The following is a 22,885-nucleotide window of genomic DNA, read 5'->3' as shown; positions in this document are numbered from 1 at the left end:
CACACACACTTTTGTGATGGTGCTGGAGGAGGCGAGCTATTTTCTGCCAGGTCCTGTTTTACAATACGTGAAGTGCCCATCGCTGTCAACTTGTGTATTCCTTGTATTCGAGAGTAAATAGGTCTCTTCGGTATAGCTTTTCTTTTTTTTCCTTTCGCCTCCTCCTCCTCTTCTTTATGCCCGCATTTTGGCCGTCAAGTCAGCGGGCTACTTTCGTCGACCAAAATCTCGGGATATGCGATGCCCTCCCTGATCGTGCCTGTTCTGCTCGGCCGAAAGAGAAACACCTTTCGCAAGTTTGCGGCCGCTGCAGCAAATCTGCCACATGCAGGTATATATGACTTCCTCCCTGCTCGGAAAACTGGCAGCCCTTCCAGTCTTCGGGTGATTCGCGAACGCCCTCTGTGTACGCAATATCTCATCTCCGAGCAGAAAAGAAAGAAAGAAAGAAAGAAAGAAAGAAAGAAAGAAAGAAAGAAAGAAAGAAAGAAAGAAAGAAAGAACTAGCAAGTACGCGAAGTCACCCCAGAGCTCCTGTCCTGTATGATGCTGGCCTCGTTTCGAGAAGTCTCGGAGGGCGCACACGCGCCACGCGCTTGTTGATGCGTTTTTGTACGCACTGCTGCTGGCTCGTCGTGACATGGGTTGTTGGATAAGGCGAAACTATCAGCGGAATGTTGGTCCTTAATAATCGTCTTCACTCATCACTCATCACTTAATAGTCATCCTAAGCCATCACTCAGTCGTCAATAGTCATCGCGTTTTATATCCGCGACAAACTTTCGTGCTTGCCTGTTTCGTTGGCCCTCGAATGGCTGAGGGGGGGAGGGGGGGGGGGGTGAGAAATAGGAGCTGCGTTGACGGCGTCGCACGCGTATACGTATACTATAAAGTGCAAGTGCTTGAAGGAGAGGAAACCGTCCTTGTTGGCTTTAAGGAGCGTCCACCCTCTTCCAGCGCCTAAAGACATAATCACTCTCCTTGGTCTCCCACAGGTAGCTGGGATTTGGACGAATTGAAAATGAAGGTGTGCCCTGTGCGTATATAGGGACAGATGTTTGCCGCCTTACTCCAAACGTAGATAGACATCGTGGGCTAGGTTTTAGCCGAGCTGTCGTGTTGACTCCCATCATATCACTGGTTGGTCCCGTGAGCTTCGTTTATCTCCGTCATGAACACGATGACACCCACAGGACACGTCGATTTCTCCTGTCACGAGAGCAAAAATGCAGCTTTCGTTCTTGATGATTAATTAAATGGATCGAATTTAACGTCCCAAACCAACACCGGGACTATGACGTACACACGTCGTTGTAAAGGGTTCCGAGTCAATTTCCACCACCTGGGGGTTCTTTACCGTGCGCCGAGAGCTCGATGGACAGAGCGTTCTTTTGCATTCATCCGCCATCGGAATGCACCCGCCGCTAGCGGGTATTGAACCCCCGACCTCGTGCTCTGTAGTATGTAGAACGCCATAGCCACTGAGCTGTTGTGTTTAATCTTATTCACACCTCCGCCGTAGTGTACAATCACCCTTCCCTTCTGTCCCATACGTTAACTGGATAGATGTGGAGGTCGTACTAATCTGTAAAAGAGTAATAAAAAATTTCGACCACCACACTGAGCGACCTCGGCGGGCACCCTTTTCTTTCTTTTATTTATTCTTGCGGGATTCCGTGACGAGATCCATTTGTCGCGATATCTGCAGGTCTGCGTTGAAACGTCTCGCAGACCGCCGACGAATGTAAAGCAGGGCCGGCGACTGGCGCGGATCGCTGTAGCGCAGTGCCGTCTTTTCAGGCGAGCCACATTAGAAATGGGTAGATGAGGCGATTGCGCTCCGGCAAGGGCGGTGAGGTATGCACGCCATGCGGGCGTTGGCGGGTGCACAAAAGCGAGCGAAGGGCTTCGTCGCCCGCGGGCGAGAGGGCGGGACCCCCCCCCCTATTTCGTTTCGGAACGGTGCTGTATACGCCGCTGTGCCCTTGTTGCGGGTGGACTGAATAAAGTTACGCGCGACACACACTTGGCCGAGGCGGGGGATCGAGAGATGTAGAACGACCGCTTCCACCATGTCGCGTGCCGACGAGCGTTTTATTCTCTCAAGGGGGCACGTTCACATACCCACATCACGTAGCCACATCATGCGGGGGCAGGGCGCGTGCTTGATTATGCGCGCATATGTGTGTTCGTGTGTTTTGGCTCGGGCGTCACGTAACTCGGTTTCTTTGGCAAGGTGTACCGAGTAATCTTTTTGTGTTTGGTTGGGGAGTACCCCAGGAGCATTTTGTGCAAAGGCGAGATACCCGCCGTCGTTCTATGTCGCGCGGTGTGTGTGTAATGATGCACCCTTAATAATATACGATATGTGATACCCGCATATATGTAGCTTTTCACTAAGAATGCATTTATGGTTGTGAGCGCTCCCACCCGCCACGATATAGTGCGCAGGGGTATATATATATATATATATATATATATATATATATATATATATATATATATATATATATATATATATATATATATATATGGTGTTGCGCTGCTGAGCTTGAGGTCGCCGATTCGATCCCGGCCGCGGCTGCCGCATTTCAATGCGGTGAAATGTAAAAACGATCGTCTACTGACATTCAGGTGCACGTTAAGGAACCCTATGTGGTTTAAGTTAATTCAAAGTCCCCCCACTACGGCGTGCCTCATGATCAGATCTTGGACTTGGCACATAGGCTAAAACCGCAAATTTAATTTTAATTTGTGAGCTCTCCTGTGTGTCGTCTACTCTTGTCCTATTATAAATCGCTGTTAGTTCACCAATGTATATCGCGTCGAACGTTTACGGTTCGTTGGAGCCAGACACAGCGCTGAATTTCCGAAAAGTTTGGAACCGTAGCCAGTGACGACGAATACTATGTTGTTCTCATATACTAGTGTACAGGCGTCAAATCAGAATACCATGGAGGCTACGTGCCCGTGCAGGTTGCGAAAAATATTCAGCTTGTTACAGATTCCGCGGTCTGGGAACTTTTGATAAGGGACTTTACCGTCCCGCCCAAATTAGCGCTACGTTGGCTGTCCTTCACATTCATCCGCATGCGAGGATGGTTCGTGCGTGACCTTCGATATGTGCTTGAATTATCGACGAGATCGCTGACCGGCTGGAATAAGCTGTCCGCGGGAAATAAATTTACGCGAGCGCAGTTCGGGTAGCGTGATCATGTTCCAATTTATTACTTGGCGTCTGATCAAAGAAAAGTTCGCAGGCGCAGAAGGTGCTACTATAGAGAACAACAGTGGCACGGGTTTCGTTCTGGCGATTTGCTCGGTCTCTTTAGCCACACGAGGAAGTCACCTTTATGGCGCACAGGTTGTAATTTTGCGAACCGGAACGGAAAACGAAAACTGCGGGGCACCTTCGAGAAAGCCGTCACTCGCCGAACCGAAACGGAACCCAGTGGGAACTGTTATTCTTTTTCCGCCATTGGGCATAAATGCGAGTGACTTAAAGTATAGAAAGCTTTCCGGTCGGAAGTTGTCTGACTTAAGTGGGCTGCCTATTCTGGGCTTCCTTTAAGGTACGTAATCCGTTCTGTCGCAATGTAAAGTTGCATAAGAAAAGAAAACGAAGAAAAAAAAAAAAGGTGGGAAAGTAAACTAGCAAGGTTGGAAACAGGGCTTTGGCCTGTCAGCGTCTGTCCCTTGGTTTGCGTGCACAAGTTTCAAATATGTCGCCCTCGAAGCCATTATGTGTGGCTCGCGTGTCCCTCCAGTTCTCACACGTCCTGTAATTGTCAAGAACAGTTTAGAGGAAAGACACGAAGTACAAAAATGCCGTTGGTGGTCGGTGCTTGTGCTATCATTTCTGCACACACTGTTTGACCTCGTTTGGTTGGCGCCGTTTAAGCGAGTATATAGCTTCTAGCCGCACAACTCAAGGCGCAGGCTCACCTTCCTATGTCCACCCGTTACGCGCATATCTTAACGCATTCCGCGTCGGCCCCCACATGAATCGAGAGGGTGGAAGAGAGGAAGGGGGAGGGGGGGGGGTCCTCCTTAATGACCCTTCTGGGTCTCCATTAACATGCGTTGATGAGCTCGCGCCTAATCTGTGGCGGCGCAGCGCCCCGTCTCAAAGGACCCCTAGTAGTCTGAGCGCGGTCGCGAGGCGGCATCTCGCACCTTTCGCCGCGCGCACACGCGGCTTCTCTTAGCGTCACGCGAGACGACGGCAGCCACCGTGGAGTTGTGCGTATGCGCGCGCCCCTACACCCGGGGTCACCGACCTTTTCGGTGCGGGCGCTGGCTGGCCCGCCTTGTGCGTGCTGCACTAGGTTACCACTGTGCCGAATGTTTCCATGCCCTTTCACGTATTTATTTACCTTTCTCGTTGCCAGAGCTCGCTCGTCGCGGCCAGCTCGTTAGCGAGCCGCCGCGAACTTTTCTGGCCAAGGAGAGAGAGAGAGAGAGAGAGAGAAAGTTCCTTCTTCGCGACTCCGTCGCCACGGGTTAGTGGAGGCCCGACACGGACGCGCTATGCAAAAAGAAGCAAAAGTGTGCTACGAGGAATAGGAGATCGTAAATCACGCTTTTCCCGCTTCTTCCGTTTCTTGTCGCTGTGGGTCTCGTTTCTTTGTTTCTTTTCTCGTTCCTCCTTTCCCTCCCGCTCTCCTTCTCGAAGCCGCGCACTCACGTGTTGCGTCGACCCTTATAGAACATACGTATTTGCGCATCACTCTCTTGAGTGATGATCTCTTCAGCGGCATAGCGGTTGCCAGGCATAAAGAGTTGCGCGGCGGAGGCACAGGGAGGAGACGCGAGAACCGTCGATGTCGCTCATCTACTACTACTCCTCCTTCTCCTGCGGCCGGAAGCGAAACGCGGGCGAAGGGAGGCTTGCCGACATTCACCTGCTCCGCCGCGGGGCGCCAGTTGCGTTTGGTGGGCGCTCAACCAAATCGATTACGCTCTCGAGAGTGGATGCGTATAGGGCTGTGCTGGAGGTAGAGGTAGCCGCTGCTTGGCTTCGAGCGGCCGGAAATGGAAAGACGATAGCGCCGTTTGTCTGTGAATGTCGTGCTTAGATTAGATGTATAGCTGCTTAATTTACTTCTATTTACTATTGGAATGTTGGTGGCAGCTTCCGCCCTTGGTAATCGTTTCGCTATCGACTTAAGTCGTCCATCTTACCGGTGTCGAAGTGATCCGATTCGTTTGTCTGTAAGGAAGGAAACGAGCGGATGTTTTATCTTCTTTGTTGTTTCATTTCCCGTATTATACTTTTAAGCCCTGACAGCCCGTGAGTAAATGTCGCCCATTTTCTGGAGTATATACCGGCTCCGAGCTCTGCGCAATTCTGGATGCCTTGTCGTCACCGGCTATGCGTGGCTGTCGATCAGGGTCTGAGGAATCATTAGTACACGAACTTGATCGAGCGGCGGACAGTGTGCGCTGTCCTCTGAGGGTCGGTGAATTGGAGTGTGTATTGTTGTGCACTGTGTATTTGTCGTAGAAGTAGTGTATATATCAATTTGTTGTGTGAGTGGGAAGAAAATGGCCGCGAGGCATCGTAACTGTCTCGCGCCTTGGACCTTTCTTGTGTCGAAGTAGGCACGTACTCGTGATCATTTCGGCACTTGATACACACACGGCTTCATACCATTTCCATATACCACTTTTAATATTCGTTAGTTGAAACGTAAGTGTTTCGACGCTGCGATATCGTAATCTGTGTCAATGAGTGCACCGCTCTTTACGCCCAATCACTGTGAGCGCTAATGTACGAAAAATATGGTCGGCGATGTAAACACCGTCATTTCATTGCAAGATCTCGGCTGACCTCGGCGTTTTATTCTTCTTTGTTCCGTATTTAATTGCCTTTCTTTGCGACGTTAATTTTCATTCTTCATGTCATATCAACAACATTCTTTCTGTCTTCCTGTTCTTTTAGCATTCGTTCTTATTTAGCGTTTCTCAAGAGGCCTTCGCATTTAACTGGACGCTCAGAATAATCGCTCTGCTGCCGAGCGTTTCTTCCGAGGCGCTCTCTTCTCCCGTTCGATGGTGTGTGGAGTAACTGGATTCATTTGCTCGAACGGCGCTGTTTTTTTTTTTTTTTCTTCCTGTTGTTAATTGCTGTGCGGCTTCGGCCTAATGTCGACTGCGCCCTCACAGTGACGGCGCAGGCCTTTATGAATGGAGAGCAGGTCTGTCCATTGTATGTATTCTGGCACGGATCCAGCCATTTAAAACCCGCGGCTTCGAGACTTTAATTACGTCTCCGCGTCCCCTTGTGCATGGTTAGTGGCGTGAGGAAGGCGGTCATTTGTTCGTTGAGTTCCGCTTGAAGTCTCCTGGCGATTTCACTCCTTTCGGCTATATGTACGTCTTAGTCTGTTGCCGTGCCGATAGCGATGGAAGATCGACGGTAGAACGCTTTTTTGGACACGAGTCGGTGGACTTGTTCCCAGCGCTGATTGATGGTCGGGGTTAACCACTGTCTGCGCGTGGACATTCACGGAAGCCACGATCATCGATGTTCTAGATGCAGGGGTATTTGTCAGTTGCTCACGCCTATCGTTCTGCGCTTTGGCAGCCGCTCGCGCGATGGCCAGGGCAGCTTTGTTACATCGTGAAAGTGTGGCTTCGGCATTACTAAATGTCACTGCAGGGTTTGCGATGGTCGATCGGCCTGTCGGAAGTGATTCGAATGCGAGATGCGATAGCCTAACCGAGAGCTTTATCGGGGACACAGTTAAGAGTTGAACTATTGTTCACAACAAATGATATAAATAATTGAAATAATGATATAGGGATTGTTGCGGCTCATGTCCCAAAGCCCTTTAGTTTTGCTGTGATCGACTTGAGTGAGCTGTGGATGATTTTTAACCGACTGAGCTTCTTTGACACGTGCCGAAACGTCTGTATTTTCCATTCCGACCACATTGGGATGCTGGCGCGGGCGGAATCGAACCCGCCACCTGGTGCGCAGCAGCACAAGGCAACGACCACTGAGCATGGCCTTCGAGATTTGCGCGCGCTCAATCTCGAGGGCCATGCCCCGAGCCATCCCGGCGGTTGAGGCATTAAAAAAAAATTTTTTTTTTGTTTCGTTGTTCGAAATACATCCCGAATGAGTTCGATGTGAAAACGCAGCAGTGTCACAGTTCTCTAAATAATTTACTATGATACTTATTTCTACGAACCAGTTTCGATTCCAGTACCCAAGAGGCGGATGAATCGTGACGTGACGGTGCACTGGCTCGCTCCGTTCCTGTGATCGCTGCGATTGTCACAAGCGAGCGCGTAGCCTGAAGAAATGTGCGCAAATCTTAAGTTTATTCTTTAAAAAGCGACACCGTCATATATACCTATTCTTATACTGCTTCAATAGGCAAGCAAGTTTGTTCTGTGTCATGGCGTCAACGCTAGTGTCGATGACGCCAGGTCCGGAATCGCTAGACATTTTATCGATGAAAATATCTTGCGTTTCCCCATATTCACATGCTTGTATTCTCCTTTTAACGTGCGAGAAGCCTGTGGTAGAGTTTGTACAAGTTCGGAAATATGTGTCAGTATGCTCCACTAAGTACGTAACGGTATATAGTCGCTATAGACGCAGTTTTGACGTTGTATCTGTTCGCGTCATGTGTGTATCGTTCCTTTTATTTTTTATTATTTGAATGCGCGTGGGTGAATGCCAGCAAGCGGTGTTGACGGCGCGCACACTCATATCCGTGGTCAGCGGTGCGTGGAGACGCTTGGCGCGGGGCCGCTGCACCAGACGCCGTCTTCTCGTCGAGACGGAGTGACTCATTTCGCCTCGTAGCGGCTCTGGTGTGGCCCTGGGCTAACGGAAAAGCTTGACGAGCGGTGCACGAGTGTGTGGCAGGGAAGCTGATAGCGCAGCATACAAGAACTCTTTCGACCATGGAGTAACACCTCAGCGCAGTGAACCGCTCCGAAGGCTGTAGTAGAATTCTTAAGAGAAGCTGATCATAGTATGGAATTATTGATATACAGCAATCGCTAACACTTTTGAGAATTATTTTCTTGCTTTTTTAGAGACGTTTATATCTCCTTATATTGTAGTTATCTTCGTTTTTGTAGGCTATTCAATTGCGATTTTGTGTTTACGCGTGTATTTGGCTTTGATGAAGTCTGACGACTATCTGTGAAGTGTCTGTGATATGCCTGTGTACGCTGGAAGACGGTTTTCTGCTGTTTATACCTTCCACTATGATGAATGTGTTTCACTTGACCGCCCCGTGTCTCTAGTGAACTGCTTAATAGCTGAAAAGTTTCACTTCGTCCATCATCAGCCTTCATTTATTTAAAAATGTAACATTTCGTAGAATCCAGCTGCATGCTGTACTTGTTGCCAACAATTCTAATTCATTACAAATAAATCAAATAATAGAAACTCTTTGAGTGATCGAAAAGAAGCGGCATGGGGATTAAGGACGACAAACGTCAGTTCGTGCTGTTACGAAAGTGGATGAACATAAGCAGAAATATCTGGCCCGCATCCACAAAACTTCTATGACGTAATTGCCGTTCACGATTGCCCACCGCTGCCATAGTTTCCCACAGAAACCACTACAGGAAAAACTGGGGCTGCGATCGCTCAATTGCCATAGGAATGACGGTTGGTACAATTGATTTGGGTAGTCTTTGTGCTTGCGGCTTCAATTATTCTTGTGGCGTACGTTAGTTCATCTCTATTTATCGTTCCAAATTGCCACGCACTGACACTTTTCTAAACAGAGATATATACAAGTATATACAGCTGCGCACATGCGAAATCATTACGAATCGTTACGTTTACAACGCAATATTTGTTGAAAATGGTTAATTTGCAATGTCACGTTTGAGGCCAGATGGACGTAGTTTAGGCAAATCCATGCGCTCTCATCGTTCCCACGGCGACTGAACCGCCGTGCTTGCATATAGTTCCCGAAGAGTTCAACTTCTGTTCCTCACAAGTTTCGGCCCGCAATTTGTACTGCCCGCAGTGGCAGGGCAAATCTTGTTGGCATCAAAGAAGTGTCTACACACCTCTCTGTCGGGGTCCTATAGCGACGTCGTCGGTCCGTATAATGCCTTCGCGGGACGCTGTGCTATTTCACCTATCTTGTCCTTCTTGCGTGCCTCAACTCGTGACGCGTATTTCCAGCCAGAGGCAGAGTCATCGCGGGTGCTTCCGCCACCGCGTTGGTCCACTTTGCGCGCCCTGCTCGAAAAAGCCGCGTGGACGAGATTACTATCCCACTGGAAATCTCCACGCTCTGCGTGCGTTCAGCTGGCGATGATGTACGCTCGCTGGCGCCACTGTTTCCCTTTTACCGCATCAAGTGGTGTCGTAATTTCTTCGAAAGTGGCACATATTGGCCCCCATCTCTTCGAGGGGGGGGGGGGAGGGGGGGGGGTGTAGCCGGGACATATGCTCTACATATAGAGGCGACGGGTATGCATCACGAGCCCAGGGCGCACGCGTCTGGTTGCGCATCCGGGCCCGTGGCCCCCTGTTCCTTCGCCGCGCTCCTTCCAGCATCCAAGCGTCGTCCTCTCGGAGTTCTTCGAACTCAAATCTGCGAGGCTGCTGCCCCGCGGGGCCATCCTCTGTGGGCGCTGACTTTCGCGTGACGTCGACAGCGGAGGCTGCGTCACGCAGATGTCCCGCCGCGAGCAACGACGTTGTCCTCCGAGCACGCGCGTGGCTCGTCTGTCGCGAAGACCCATTTCGTGGTGCGCTATTTTTGGGGGGCCACTGCAGCAGAACACGCTGCGCACCTCTTTTTTTGTCTTATTGCACGTATTTTTGTTGTTTTCAGGAAGCGTTATTTACCTCGGTCGCGTAAGGAAATGAAAGTGTCTCTGGTGCGACGCAAGAGTTGTCGAGGAGTCTTGTTGCCTTCGTCGCCGCAATTGTCACCGCGGCACTCCGAGAGATGTGCATTTTACTCTGCTCTGGTTGTGTGTTTGAGTTAGTCACAAGTATCGAGAAAGAGGCTACTTTGCTCGAATGCAATGAAGTAAAAAAAAAAAAAAGGAATGGTAGATTCCTTTTTTTTCCCTTCATTTCCTTTCATTTCCTTACGCCTGATCAATGATAAGAATTATCCTACCTGCCACAGGTGATTTCTAAAAATTACGTAAAACTTAAAAATGAACACCCTATATAGAAGGAACGGAGTTGCATTTACCAACAAGTTTGCTTAAAAATAACTCGGGTACTCGTGCTTGTTTCTGATTTCCACTTGACGGACTTCGCCTTGAGCAGTGGCCGGCTTTAATTCCGCAATTGCTTCTTCATGGATCGATCGATCGAGCAATAATTTGATGGTGATCCCGGACTCAGCTCAGACGCGCTAAAATAATATATTAAGACCTAATCGGTGAACGTCGGCAAAGCTACTCACTTATCAGGGATGATCGTGTGTGTGTCCACCGCCGCCCCTTATAATATGTTGCGCCGCCATGAAAGTATTTTGACGAGTGAAAAAAATTAACTCTTAAAATACGCAATCAGATTTCCATTAGCGCTGGTACACGGAATCCATTAGTGTTTAAAGAGTTTAGGACCTATATTTAACGAGAGAGAGGGGGAAAAAAAAAACCGAATAGGATGGGTAGTCGAAAATAACACGCATTGGTCAGGGCAACTTGGATGTGCGGGAAAGCCTGTGTTATGGAATGTTGCATATCGTCCCTCGTATGGATGCTGAATTTCTGATTACTGTTTACAGAGCCACTTTCAACATTTCCGAATGAATGAAGAAAATTACTTCTGTGTATCATTTCTGAATGTTATAGCTCGCCTATAAGATGGGTATCAATAAAGGCGCCGTCGTTCCTGAAGGGCGCACTGTTTCTTTTTTTTTCTCTCTCTCTGCCCCAGCTATCGTCGACGTGATCGTCCCGATTAATGGCGGAGAGCATCTCTTATAGACTCGCGAGGAACAGTTTTCGGCGTGCTCGCCCGCGTAACTCAGTTGCCGGGCGGTGCCGCGGCGTCTCTGTGCACTCGCGTGCGAACTCGCTGCTGCTTGTTCGCACTCGCAAGTTTTGCTTTTACGGGCGTGGAAGAGGCAAAAAATGCGGCGTCGTTTTGCCCTCGCGGAGATCGTAGATTCCGGTGGTCCGCGCGGTATCAGCGCGTGCGATCGAACGCAGAACGCCTGCGGCGGCGTCCGCGGTGCCGGCGCGGAAGCTCCCGGACTCGTTCCGGCCCTGCCCTCTCTCTCTCATACATGAAGCATCGCCGGACGTGGCGCAAAATAATAAAGTCCTCGCCCCCCCCCCCCCCTCCAACCCCCAATCAATATACTATGTTTATTGTGATTTCTTCGTCTAACTATACTTTTAGTGCCTTTCTATTTTTTATTTATTTCTGTTCATTTCCCGAAATCCCATCCACAACATCATTCAGAACCACTTCCTAACCGTTTTGTTTTTCTGTCGTTCTACGATTAACACTTCGGTTCTCTTCTCCTTATGTCGTTACATTAATTTTTCTGTTGGCAAATTTACCCCGTGATACATTGTGGCGCCTCTGCTCTGTCTTTCTTTCTTTCTCTCTCTCTTCGTTCAGCCTTATCTCTCCGACCCTTCACGCGGTTCCCGCGGTAGAAACGAGCGTCATTGTTAGCGTGCGTGCGTGCGTGCTTCCCGGCCGTATTTCACATTCGAAAAAAAAAAGAAAAAAAAAACAGTTTCCGGTGCGCCGGTGTGTTCAGGTGTGCCCCCCCCCCCCCCCTCCGCCCGGTTCGCGCCGTATCTAAATTTGATCGGCCCCCATCGAGAGATAAATAAGGCAGATGACGACCGGGAGTCCGATTTCCTCTTGAAACGTGCGTCCGCCGCGCGCGCTGCAGGGTGGCTTCCGTGTTTCTTTAAGAGTGTATATAGTGGTGCTGCTGGGGAGGTGTTGCCGGAGGTGGCGGTGGCACCCCCGTGCCCCCGATTCGTCGTCTTCATAGTTCACGGCGGCCGAGGACGATGGTGTGAAGCAAGTACTCTAACCTGCGAACGGGTATCGGGACGACAACGGCTTCAGCGTTACCGCACGTCGCGCGACCTGCACGCAGCTGGCGACGGTGCCGCAGTTCCGTCGCAGTTCCGTCGCAGTTCGACCCGCACGAAGTTCAAGGCAGCTGTAACGCTAACTTCGCAGTGCTGAAGCCGGAAAAAGACATTAAAAGGCAAGAAGTAGGCGGACAAGAATAATAAGTTAGCATCGTGAGCCGTCAACCAGCTCCTGTTCTATATACCTTGTTACAACTATCCTCTTCAGTGCGGTATCATTAACTATATATACTCTTACCTGCAAAGCCCTATACAACTGTCCTCTTGAGTGTGGCATCATTAACATACATATACCCTTCCCTGCAAAGGCCAGTATACTGCAACTTCTCGAACAACCGCTGTGCTGCGCTTTCGCACCCAACACTTCATGCATCAATGGACAGTTCTTGCGCCATTACGGTCACAGCGTGGTCTGATTATTTTGCCATTTTGGCAAGTAAAACCACAGAATTTAATTGTGTTTAAAAATCACTTTGCCTGTCGGGTGCAATCGTTCTGTACTTGATGCGCACTCAAGTGCGCTGCTGGCGCCCAGGCAGTGTTTGTTTGCCTTCGGAGATGACTTCGTGCTTCGAGAAGAAGGTCCGTTTTCCCGTGAACCCGTTGCCCGTATAGTTCTGCGTGTCTCCTCATCCTTGTCGTAATATCCTATGGGCGTCCCGACATAGCTGTTCATAACAAGGCGACCCCGTTCATTCGGACCAAGATAATGCTTCTTCTGTTTTTAAACTCTCGAACTGAGCTCTCCGCGTGCTTGTTCAGCGTTTTTCAATCTCGACCAGTCCCGGAAGCGGCGCGGTGTTTACGCAATCCCCGAGTGTGCGCGGGGGACATAAAAGGACGGTCTTGGCTTCGCGAATTCTCGTGCTTGCTGCCACACGATACGGCTATGCGGCAAGGGATCTCCATCTTGGGACTCTTGCGACATCCAGACCGAAGGGGACTGACGCCTGCTTCGAAGTATATAAAGGCTGCCGAGAAAGAGAGAACTATACATACGGAGAGGTCGAACGCTCAAAGGTTATGGAGGAAAGCCGCTGTTTGGACTAAGTGCGCTTAGAATTCGTGTGAGAAACACGGGGTGAGATGTGGTCGATTGATTTATTTTATTGTGATGTCGGGAACGTTAGCAACAAATGGGTCTCTGGCTGATTGTGGGTAACGCGCGAGGAAGGCTTTGTGGGAGTAACTGCGTGGAACACCTATACGTATTTCGCCGCAATTTCGGTAGCGAGTATCTCAAAACTCGTGCTAAGCTGAACGCGCCTGTAATTATGAGTAAAATGGATATAATAGTTTATAGTTATTTCGTTGTAGTTCTGTAATTGTGTATCGTTAACAAAATCTTCTTTAACTAAGTTGTGCTCGGTTTTTGTCGTACAGGAAGTCGCCTGTTTCCTCGGTAATCCAGCTAAATGGACACAATAGTGCTGTTCTACGAAGAACTATAAAAATGTTTTAGGCGCTTTGTCACTAACTTAGTGGTGAACTCTGTGCTAACTATATTGCCAGAATTAATGTGAAATGTGAATGCGAGGCTCCCTAATCGGGTCGGATTGCAGTCATGACTTGCGACAGGATGCCGCCAGGCAAACGTGTTTGTGCGCATGCCGCTTTAGTTCCACCGCAGCGCTGAATAATCACCTCTAAAGATCACTAGAGGGAACTCTGACAGGCGCCATCGCTCAACGATACAGTGAGACTAATGGGGCAGTACACGGAATCGCCTCATCATCGTGCTTGCTGCTTCAGAGGTTCTTGTGGCGTTACTTACTATACGCTTTATCTTTCTAACTTCCCGAGATATTTTTTTTTGAACTTACTGCGCTCATGCACAACAATTGCGAATTGTTCCATTCATTAAGCAATATTTATGGAATATTATCTACTTGTAATGTCACAAAGCCGTTGAAGCCATGCAGAAGGTCGGACTTTAGCATCATGCCCATGCTGGCTGCACGTCATTAATGAATGAATGAATGAATGAATGAATGAATGAATGAATGAATGAATTTATGTATTTATTTATTTGAATGCCTTCAAGACCCCCGAATGCGTTACAGAAGGTAGTAGATTAGCTTTACAAGAACAAAGCAAAACAATTACGGCTGCTAAGAATACAAGTAATCTTCAACAGCAGCCTTAAATGCAAGTACGTCAGTTCGGCGACAGAGGCGGGCAGGTGGTTTCATTCGTTGGATATATTTGTGACAGAACAGCCATGGAATATAGCTTTGTACGGGAGTATGGTACGTGTACTTTATGCTGGTGATCAGGTCGGTTCGATAAACAGTATGGTTCTGAAAAAAAGATACTGTTTTAATTCTGGCGTTATGGTAGTTCTTATGGAAACGGTCCCTTTTACGACGTAAATAAAGTGTTGGGAGACCCGAAATTGTTTTGATAGATAGTGCACTAGATAGCCCGAAATAGCCCGAAGAAGTAAAACTTTAAGAAATGAAAATTTTGGCCTTGCTGCTTTCGTAGACACTATAGCGCTGCAGTTTCCTTTAGTATTTTTTCTTTCTAGTAAGCTTCGATGCACCGCAGAGGTAATAATTTCCTACTGTACGTGTTGCAGACGCATCTGCGTTCTCTCCGTGCAGCCGAGTAGCGCCACCTCCCAGTATGGAGTGCAGTTCCCGAATGTGCGCTTGTCCTCTCCCGCTTCTCTTTTGAAGCCAGTGTGCGTCTTTCTTTTAACTTCAGCTTTGGTTTCTCTGGCGCTGTGCGTGCGTTCGCCTTAGGGTGCCTGCATGCTCTACCTCTCTCCCACGGATGGGGGGGGGGGGGGCGATGAGGAGAGCATTCAGGCACCCTATAGTTCGTGTGTGCACGTGTGCGTGCGCTGGCGTTTCCAAAATTGGTCCTCCCCTTGCTAATACTGGAACGCTGTGTGCGTCGCCTATTTGTACACGCGCCGCGCAAGGTAATTCGCCCTTTCCGGAAGCTGCTTGCGCACCCCCAACCTTTCCGACGCCCGGAATGTACCGTATACGCGCGAGTCGCGCTACTGTTCGGGCTCCAGTCTCTCCGTTCCAGGCACCTTTTCACGGCGCAAAGATCAACGTAGCATCTGTGGGAGCTGGGAAGCTCAGTGGGAGCCGCTCTGACGTAGGAGTCACGTGCGTGATGAACGGCAACATTCGCTGTCCTGCCCCATTGTAATTCGAGTCTCATGTATACGTCTTGAGCAGAAACAGCGCAGCGGAACGGGTCGTAAAAGAAAGGGACTACGGTCTCTTTCTTATGTACAGCCTAGCGCGATTTGAAGGTTATCGCGCGAGCGTCGACCAAGAACAAGCACAGCGCCACGGCCCAGAATCCTCTTTCGAGGAGAGGGAGGTATCAGGCCAGCTTCCCTCACTCTTTTTGCTGTTCCTTAAGCTGCGGTGACTCCCGTCGGAGGAAGGAGCTTGCTCAATTTAACGCGATAGCGTTTAGGGCCCCGTGTCGCAGAAAATCCGGCGTCGGCAACCGGCGTGTGATCGCGGGTGGCGGAGAAAATCATCCAACCACATCGACCGCGCAGGCCCTCCACGTGAGGTTTTGATGAAAAAAATTGAATTTCTCACAGTGAAATCCGTCAGAAAGTAAAGTACGACTTCAGCATTCGGCGTCGGATTCGCCGTTGGATTGTTTACCAATCGGCGTCGGATTGTAATTTGAATGTACGAGAAAACCTAATTCTGCTACGAGGAAACTACCAGACCTGCGCGCGTCGGGGCAATAGCAAACAATTAATAAAATAGTAAAAAAAGGTGCTAGGGCCTTTACATTTTAATAAAAGACCACTTATATTGCCCCTGGAAAAACGTCTTTCCAGCAATGCGTTTCAGTTTAAAAGTGAAGCCGACTTTAAGGGTATCGGTGTAAGCTTGGTCTTTGTAAGCTGGCTTTCCCACGTTCAGTGTTGCAGTGAATGAAGCCTACTTGCCGTATGCGAACGATGCGATGCGAACGGGTCCCGATAACGCTATCGCGTTCTGCTCTTAAAGGCGAAGCTTAAGCGTCCTCCCATTTTCCCCCTGCTTCATGGAACAGGCAGTGATGGTTATTGCGCGCAACGTATATTCTTCGGTATTATCGGGAATTAGATGCTCCGAATTGGACGCTTTTGTTACCGTCCGCGATGAAGGCGACCAAGTCTACGCTTGATCGCAAAGAATGAAAAGCTTAAAGTATAGAGAAAGGGTGGCGAGTTCGTCGTGGAGGTGATTGTTGTGGCATGGAACAGCCAAAGAGGGCGAGGAGAATGCGAAATCTTGATTTTCACTGATCCGAAACGTGCCTCTATAGGCCCTTGGGACGCTAGGCCGGTCGACGCCCGCGCGATAACCTTCAAATCGCGCTAGACGGTACTATTCTTTTGCGCTGTGCCAACCAACCCAAATGCGTACGCTTCTGCAGTCCTCTTACGTCACTCTTCAGACACTGTAGATTGCGGCCGTTCTTGAGTGCATGGAAGGCGTAGAGCAGCGGAGACGCCTGGCAACAAGTGTCGTAGATGGTGATTGAGCGTCTGAATCGTTCTGTACTGCTGCGCGCAACTCGATACATAGACAGGCATCCGCATTTCAGTGGAGGCGAGAGGAAAAACGAGTACTGAAATTTCGGTTCGTGCCCAAGCAGCCCGCTTTATGATACCCTCTGTCGGAGTCCTCCACTACGTCAAGTGCTGTGGCGCTATTTAATGACACACGTTACTGGCATCACTATGTTACAAGCTGGCGGTGACACGTTTGTGCTTCTACATGGTGGCCGGTGACACGTTACGGTGCTTTCTACATGTCAGAGCGTGTAATTTCGTACGCGATACGGCTAGCTTCAGGAACGGAAATTACGCAAAAGAAATTTGTGGTTACGAATTAAACTGATCTACTGTAAATTCCTGATTTGCAGTCGTACGTGATGCTTTACGAGAAAAGAACCGCGGTTAAACTAGTGCTTTGTTTGCGAGGTGTCTGCACCGAGTTAGCTTTATTACGCACAACACCATGATGCAAGCGACGTGCGATAGTGTGGCATGGACAGTGAAGCTCCTGCGATATACGAGACGCAGTGACACGAAGGAGCACAAGTCGCCGACCTCCCCGAGCACACACGGCAGGGTGGCGGTGCCCTTTGAAAATGCGCTCCCAAATACGCTGCTAGCTGCTGCGAGATTCCTCTCGGGGGGCAGTGGTTATAAAAGGAGATGGCGAGATGGCTTATCTCTGGCAGAAGCAGTGTGCGCTGGCTGCCGCGTCGGGAGTGTATTTCGCGGGGGCGGGAGGGCAACGTGCGCCGGTGAGCGAGGTCAGGGAAGCATTCTGGCTGTTGCGTTGTTGTTGTTGTTCGCTATAGTTGATTACCGTCAAGTGGTGCGAGTTGCGAATCGAAAAGAAGTAAGGCAATAAGTCATACGTAAATAAATAAATAGATAAATAATCACTAGCTCTGCTGAGACCGAGAGCATCAATGATGTACGCATCGCCGTTCTGCCTGTATATTCCTGCTGCGTGTGTATCTCCTTGAGTTACGCTGTACAGATTTGTGCTCGCGAGTTATTCTCGCAAGTTCTGTGCAGTAGTCGCTAGGAAATAAAATAATAACAGCAGCAACAACAACAAAAACAAGAACAAAGACTACGGACACCGAGTAGCGGATGAATTGAACCATCTGCTTACACACCGTGACTCGATTTCACGTTTGTGTGCAGATAATTTCTGCGCACTAGTACTTTATTAGAGGCGCGGCGTTCCGACAAAATGACGAAACAATGGTTTGTCTTTCCATCTTAGAGCTTGCCACCGATAATTAACTTGTGCATGCGCTTTGAGTCGGATCTTTAATTGCTTTATGGAAAAAACGTGATTCGACTAACTGTACATTAAATCGTGATTTAATTATTCTATAACGACGAGGACTCATTAGGAGATGCACAAAGTGTCATTCTATCGCTTGTCTTTCTTTCAATCGAGTCGGCAGTGCGTTGGTACACATGTGGACAACTTAGCCATATTTAGTCACACTCCGTCATAATTCGTAAACACGCCTGTCATTTAATAGAAGTCGCCAGCGGCCACGGCGTTCGGCTTGAATAAGAACCCCCTTTATAATAGTGATAAGTGGTCGCAGATTATTTCAAGCTGAGGACTGTAGTCTTATGCTCAGGTGTGCTATATCTAAGCAGCGAATGCTCAGAAAACAAATCAGGCAGCCGTGCGCTCTGCCTCCGTTAGGGTTGAAGAGCTGCTGCATTTATTTATTTTTTGCCCACATCTGCCTTACGTATCGCTGCGTGCTCGTTGTGCACGTGACATCGACCTCACCGCCGTCTGCTTTAGGAACTATGCAATTTGCATTAACATACTATTAGATTTGTTTTTCTGTTGGGCAACAGTATTGGGCAACAGAAATGTGTATTACACTATCATACAATTGCTCATATGCGAGGGTACTGGCGCCATTTCGTGGTAGTCGATCCGAATCGCACAGGTACATTGTTAAATGAAAGTTATCGTTTGCACTGAGAAACAATGGGTCGTGGCTGTGGCCGAATTGTTAAAAAAAAAAAAAAAAAAGACCGATTGCTGGGAACCACGGAACTCAGAAGATACCAGTCTTAGGCGACCACGAAGCCCCACAAGAGAGAGAAAAAAGAACAGAACAGAGCACATGGGCAGTTTTAAAGGCACTGGCTTTCGCGTCCCGAAGACTGTAGGTCAGTGTTTTAAGGGCGCCATGCATTTGTCCTCTGCCACGTTCCTCCCCGGAGGGTAACACGTAATGAGCGAGCCGGTCCGTTTTCCACGTGTTCTTCCTTCATAACTGAGCGACAGGATGAGAACAAGGACTTGCATGGCCCATTCACGGGACAAGGTCGCTGACGGACGCTTGCCCACGTTTTATATGCGTACGCGTCAAACGCGTACTGCCTTAAAACAACAGGGGGCACCCCCATTGGACGAAACGCAGCGCAGCGCCAGCGCCCGGTCAAAAATAGGGCACGTGCATCATCGCCGGGCACAGATGTCCTTTTTTTTTCTTTTTCCCTTCTTTTAGTGAGTCAAGAAATACGTGTATGGGTGATGTGTGTATACATGTACACAGCGAGCGCATCGCGACGGTCGCATCGGGGAGCGGGCGCTCCGAGCACGCGTGCCGCCTCCTACGCCTTGCGTGGCTGGGCCGTTCGTCCGTCCGTCCGCGTAGGGGGGTGGGAGTCGGTGCTCGAAGCCTCCCCAGCACGAGTCCGCCCTGTTGCGCGCACCCCCCGCGGAGCGTTTCGGCGCGGGGTGAGGGTTATGAGAGCAGGTCAGCCGCTCGTATTGTCGGCGAGCGCGCTCGCGCGCCCATGGTGGGGGCGATCCGAGTCGACGAGGATGCCGATCGGGTCTCCCGATTGCGCCACGACGGACCGCTCGCTCCTCCGCGTCTCCCCCGCCATCCCTCCTCCTCCACTGCACCCTTTTTGCGGCTGCGTTCCCTCGGAGCGGTCGCTCTTTCGCTCCTCCGTACTCGAAGTGGGGGTTGCTCTCTCGCACAGCTCTCGTCGTGCCATCGTTTGTGTGAGCGCCGCGGCAAGCGGACCTGCTACTGCACGCCGCCGCCGTCGCCGCGTCGACTGCGTCTCTCTCTCTCACTTCTCCTCGATTCCTTGACGGGTGCGTGTCGCGTCGTCCGCTCCTTTTTGTCCGTCCGCATCTGCTGTGCCGCCCTTGCGTCCTCTCTTTCCTCGGCTTCGTGACCCAAGTGTGCGAGCACTTCGGGTCTCTAAACTTGACCGCCGGTTCGCCCGCAAGCTCCCTGGTCGCCGGTCGGAGTTTCCTCGGTGCGAGTGTCGGTGTGTCTCGTTGTGGCTGGTGTAGGTGTCCGATCAGCTGTGTGGTTGCCAGTGCGCGCGCGCGCACGTCTTCGTGTTGGTTTCGTGCGGCGGCCGTGTGTGTTCTCGACCGAGCAACGACGCCTACGACGTCGTCGGCACTTGGAGAATCGGCTGGATCCTGCCTACTATAACGGCTGAGGGACGCCGCTGCACGGGTTCGCTCTGATCGGCACGTGTGGGTTGGTGGGCCTTTTGTTCTCTGCTCGCTTCGCCGACCTTCCTCCGTGCGTGCTTCCTGCTGTTGAGGTCGGCTCGTCGGTGTGTTTCGCCCACGCCGAGTGCGCGTTGTGGGTGGCATGCTGAAGCTGCAGAGTAAAACCGTAACGCGCTTCCTTTATATCGTCGGGGCGTCAGGCGAATGATTGCCTTGAATTTGCAGCTCATAGAGCTGTCGGGCTAGTTGCCAAGAAGAGCTCATTGTTTCACTGCTTACTGTACGGATTAACTGCTTGTTTCGGTCTCCTTTCTTTCTTTCTTTCTTTCTTTCTTTCTTTCTTTCTTTCTTTCTTTCTTTCTTTCTTTCTTTCTTTCTTTCTTTCTTTCTTTCTTTCTGTGAGGTCCTCTGTTGCGGAACTGGAGTCTGGTGTTCTGTGGTAAACCTACGAACGTGTTGTTATGAGTCGTTTGACCACAGACGCTCATAATTGACTACGGAACATTTTAATTGTGACCCGGTGGGACCGGGTATACTTATAATAACGTAATCTTTCGGCTTTATCATTGTTTCTATTGTTGTTTTGGATGGACTGCACTGCACGATATCTGCAAGCGTTAGAAAAAGCTGCCGATATTTTGCATTTCGGGATCAAATATTGCGAAGGGTGTCAAGGTGTCGCGTGTTTCGTTCAGTGCCATGCTTAGCTGTAGCACTTGCCTGGTTTGCAAAAAGAGAGAAAAAAAAAACCGCAATACAAACTGCGTATACACACATGTTGCAGCCTGCCGTATCGTAGGCTTTGCGGTCCTTTCCGTGTTTTGTACTTAGCGAGTGCAGCGTTTTTGTCGCCAACCAGGGGAGGGGTGGGGGTTGGGGGGTAATCTGTAAGAGTCCATTTCGGCCGCTGTTGATTGGTTGCAGCTGCACGAGTGAGGAGAAGACAGGTGCCCCAGCCAGCCTCTATCTCACTCGTACAGCTGCAGCCAATCAGCGACAGTCGAAATGGACAGTCCACTGGCTGGACTCTTACAGAATAACCCCCCCCCCCCCCCCTCCCCCAGTGTAAGCCGGTGAGGTCGTAACATGTCAAACTGTGTCCAAAAAGAAGAGTGGAGGCCACGAATCAGAGCAGGTGTGTGAGTTTCGAAAGCAGTAGTGTGTGAAGTGATGCGTATCTTGTAAACATGCATGCAGCAGATGCGTTAGGCTGCGCACCAGCGCTTGCTCATTGATAGACTATTCCATGTTAGGCAATGCATATACGGTGCAGCACTGTGCACCGTAGATATGTGTGCTGCACTATTCTTCTAACATTTTTTTCTCAAGTAAAAATGCTCGAAGGCATGTATTGATGACTGTTGCTGTTATTGCTGAGAGCGTTGTATCTTTGTAGCTTGCATTTTAAAGTGCTGAATTGACTGGTTCACATTCGTCGTTATTGTTTTACTCCTTCGGTCAATTGTGCTAATGGTCCTAGCGCCTTGGTACATGCTAAATTGTGGGGTTCAACGACCCGCACCTGCACAGTGGGCTGTGAGGGACGCTGTGGCGTTGTCATTGTTGCTGTTTATTATCTGTACACCGATGGAAAGGTAGGTTACATTAGAGCCGGCTATCCCAGTACACAGTTGAGAAAAGATAACTACCCATTTGCCCGTAGATACGCACATACATGCCACAATCAAACGTACTAAGTATACAAAAATGATTCCGGTGTGATTTTGACCACCTGTGGTTCTTGAACGTGCACCCAAAGCCCTGTACGCAAGCGTTTTTGCATTCAACCACCATCGAAAAACGGCCGCCGTGGCCGCGGAATTGAACCCGCGACCTCGCGCTCATTATCGCAACGCCGTAGCCACTGAGCTGCCGCTGCGGATTGGTGCGCGCTCTGGCCCATGCCTGGTGCATGCACGTTCCCCGCACGACATTCAAATATGGCTGCCTTTTGTATACGGCTCTGTCTTTATCTGCTTTCATCGCCTTAATGGAAGGGAGCGCCATTGTGTCCCGGATGGAGGACTGATAAGGTGGCCAGTCGCACTCTCATTGTCCGCAGCGTTTAGAAAGCCATTAAGCTGGGTCATTCCAAATAATGGCACCGTCGCCTCTGTGCCATATTGAGAACGTTTAACCTTTGGCAGTGGAGCGCGGGCAGCCCGACGTGGAACATTCCTCGCCGTTGTCATCACGAGTCGCTGTTATTCGCTCAGAGGATGGAGAAAACTGCATCGCTGAGTGTGGATGTCGCCGCTATCTCCCAGTAGCAGCGATAAAAGAAGAAACGTTACAAGCCGTAGCCTGTGTGTGCTGCTCCATTGTGGGCGGTATAGGCGGCGTCCGTCCTTGCATTCTTGACTTCATGTAAAGCGTGCGTCAGCGGCTGTACTGGCCAGCGCTGCTCCTCTCGCCTCGCAATATTTGGACCAAGGATGCTAATCTCAATTGAAATAAGGCTAAGTGATTTCTATAGAAAGCAGACAGGGGAAAGCCTTAACCGTCGGAGGATGCGTGCCTTGGTTACTTGCTTGGAAAATATTATAAAACTAGCGAAACATGGTGTGTATACAAACCCGTGTACTGACAATCATCGATTTGAATATTATATTTTCACAATTGGCACAGGGGTTAAAACGGTGAATATCACAGGCGTGCTCACAGAATGTTCTCAGCTGTGGAGGGAAAGGTAGGGCAGGGGTTATGGTGGGCAAAGGGAGCACTGGCTACTATATGCTCACAGTCACTAGCTGATGGGGACGCATATACTCGTATATGTC

General features: G+C 49.8%; 1 protein-coding gene across 3 annotated transcripts in view; it reads left to right on the top strand.

The window, feature by feature from the left end:
- Positions 1–22,885, top strand: part of LOC119456126 (uncharacterized) — a 241,705-nt gene that overhangs the window by 52,193 nt on the left and 166,627 nt on the right. Inside the window, exon 1 of one of the 3 annotated variants that reach the window (XM_037717735.2) lies at positions 19,945–20,130. The exons of the other annotated variants lie outside the window; for them this stretch is intronic. The gene's annotated coding sequence lies outside the window, so the exon portion shown is untranslated. Of the gene's footprint in view, positions 1–19,944; positions 20,131–22,885 lie in introns of those variants that run through there. 3 annotated transcript variants of the gene reach the window in all.

Source organism: Dermacentor silvarum, chromosome 6 (genome assembly GCF_013339745.2).
Source record: "Dermacentor silvarum isolate Dsil-2018 chromosome 6, BIME_Dsil_1.4, whole genome shotgun sequence".
NCBI classification, from domain to species: domain Eukaryota; kingdom Metazoa; phylum Arthropoda; class Arachnida; order Ixodida; family Ixodidae; genus Dermacentor; species Dermacentor silvarum.
The sequence above is the reverse complement of the archived record's forward strand: the minus strand, read 5'-3'. Positions and strand labels throughout refer to the sequence as shown.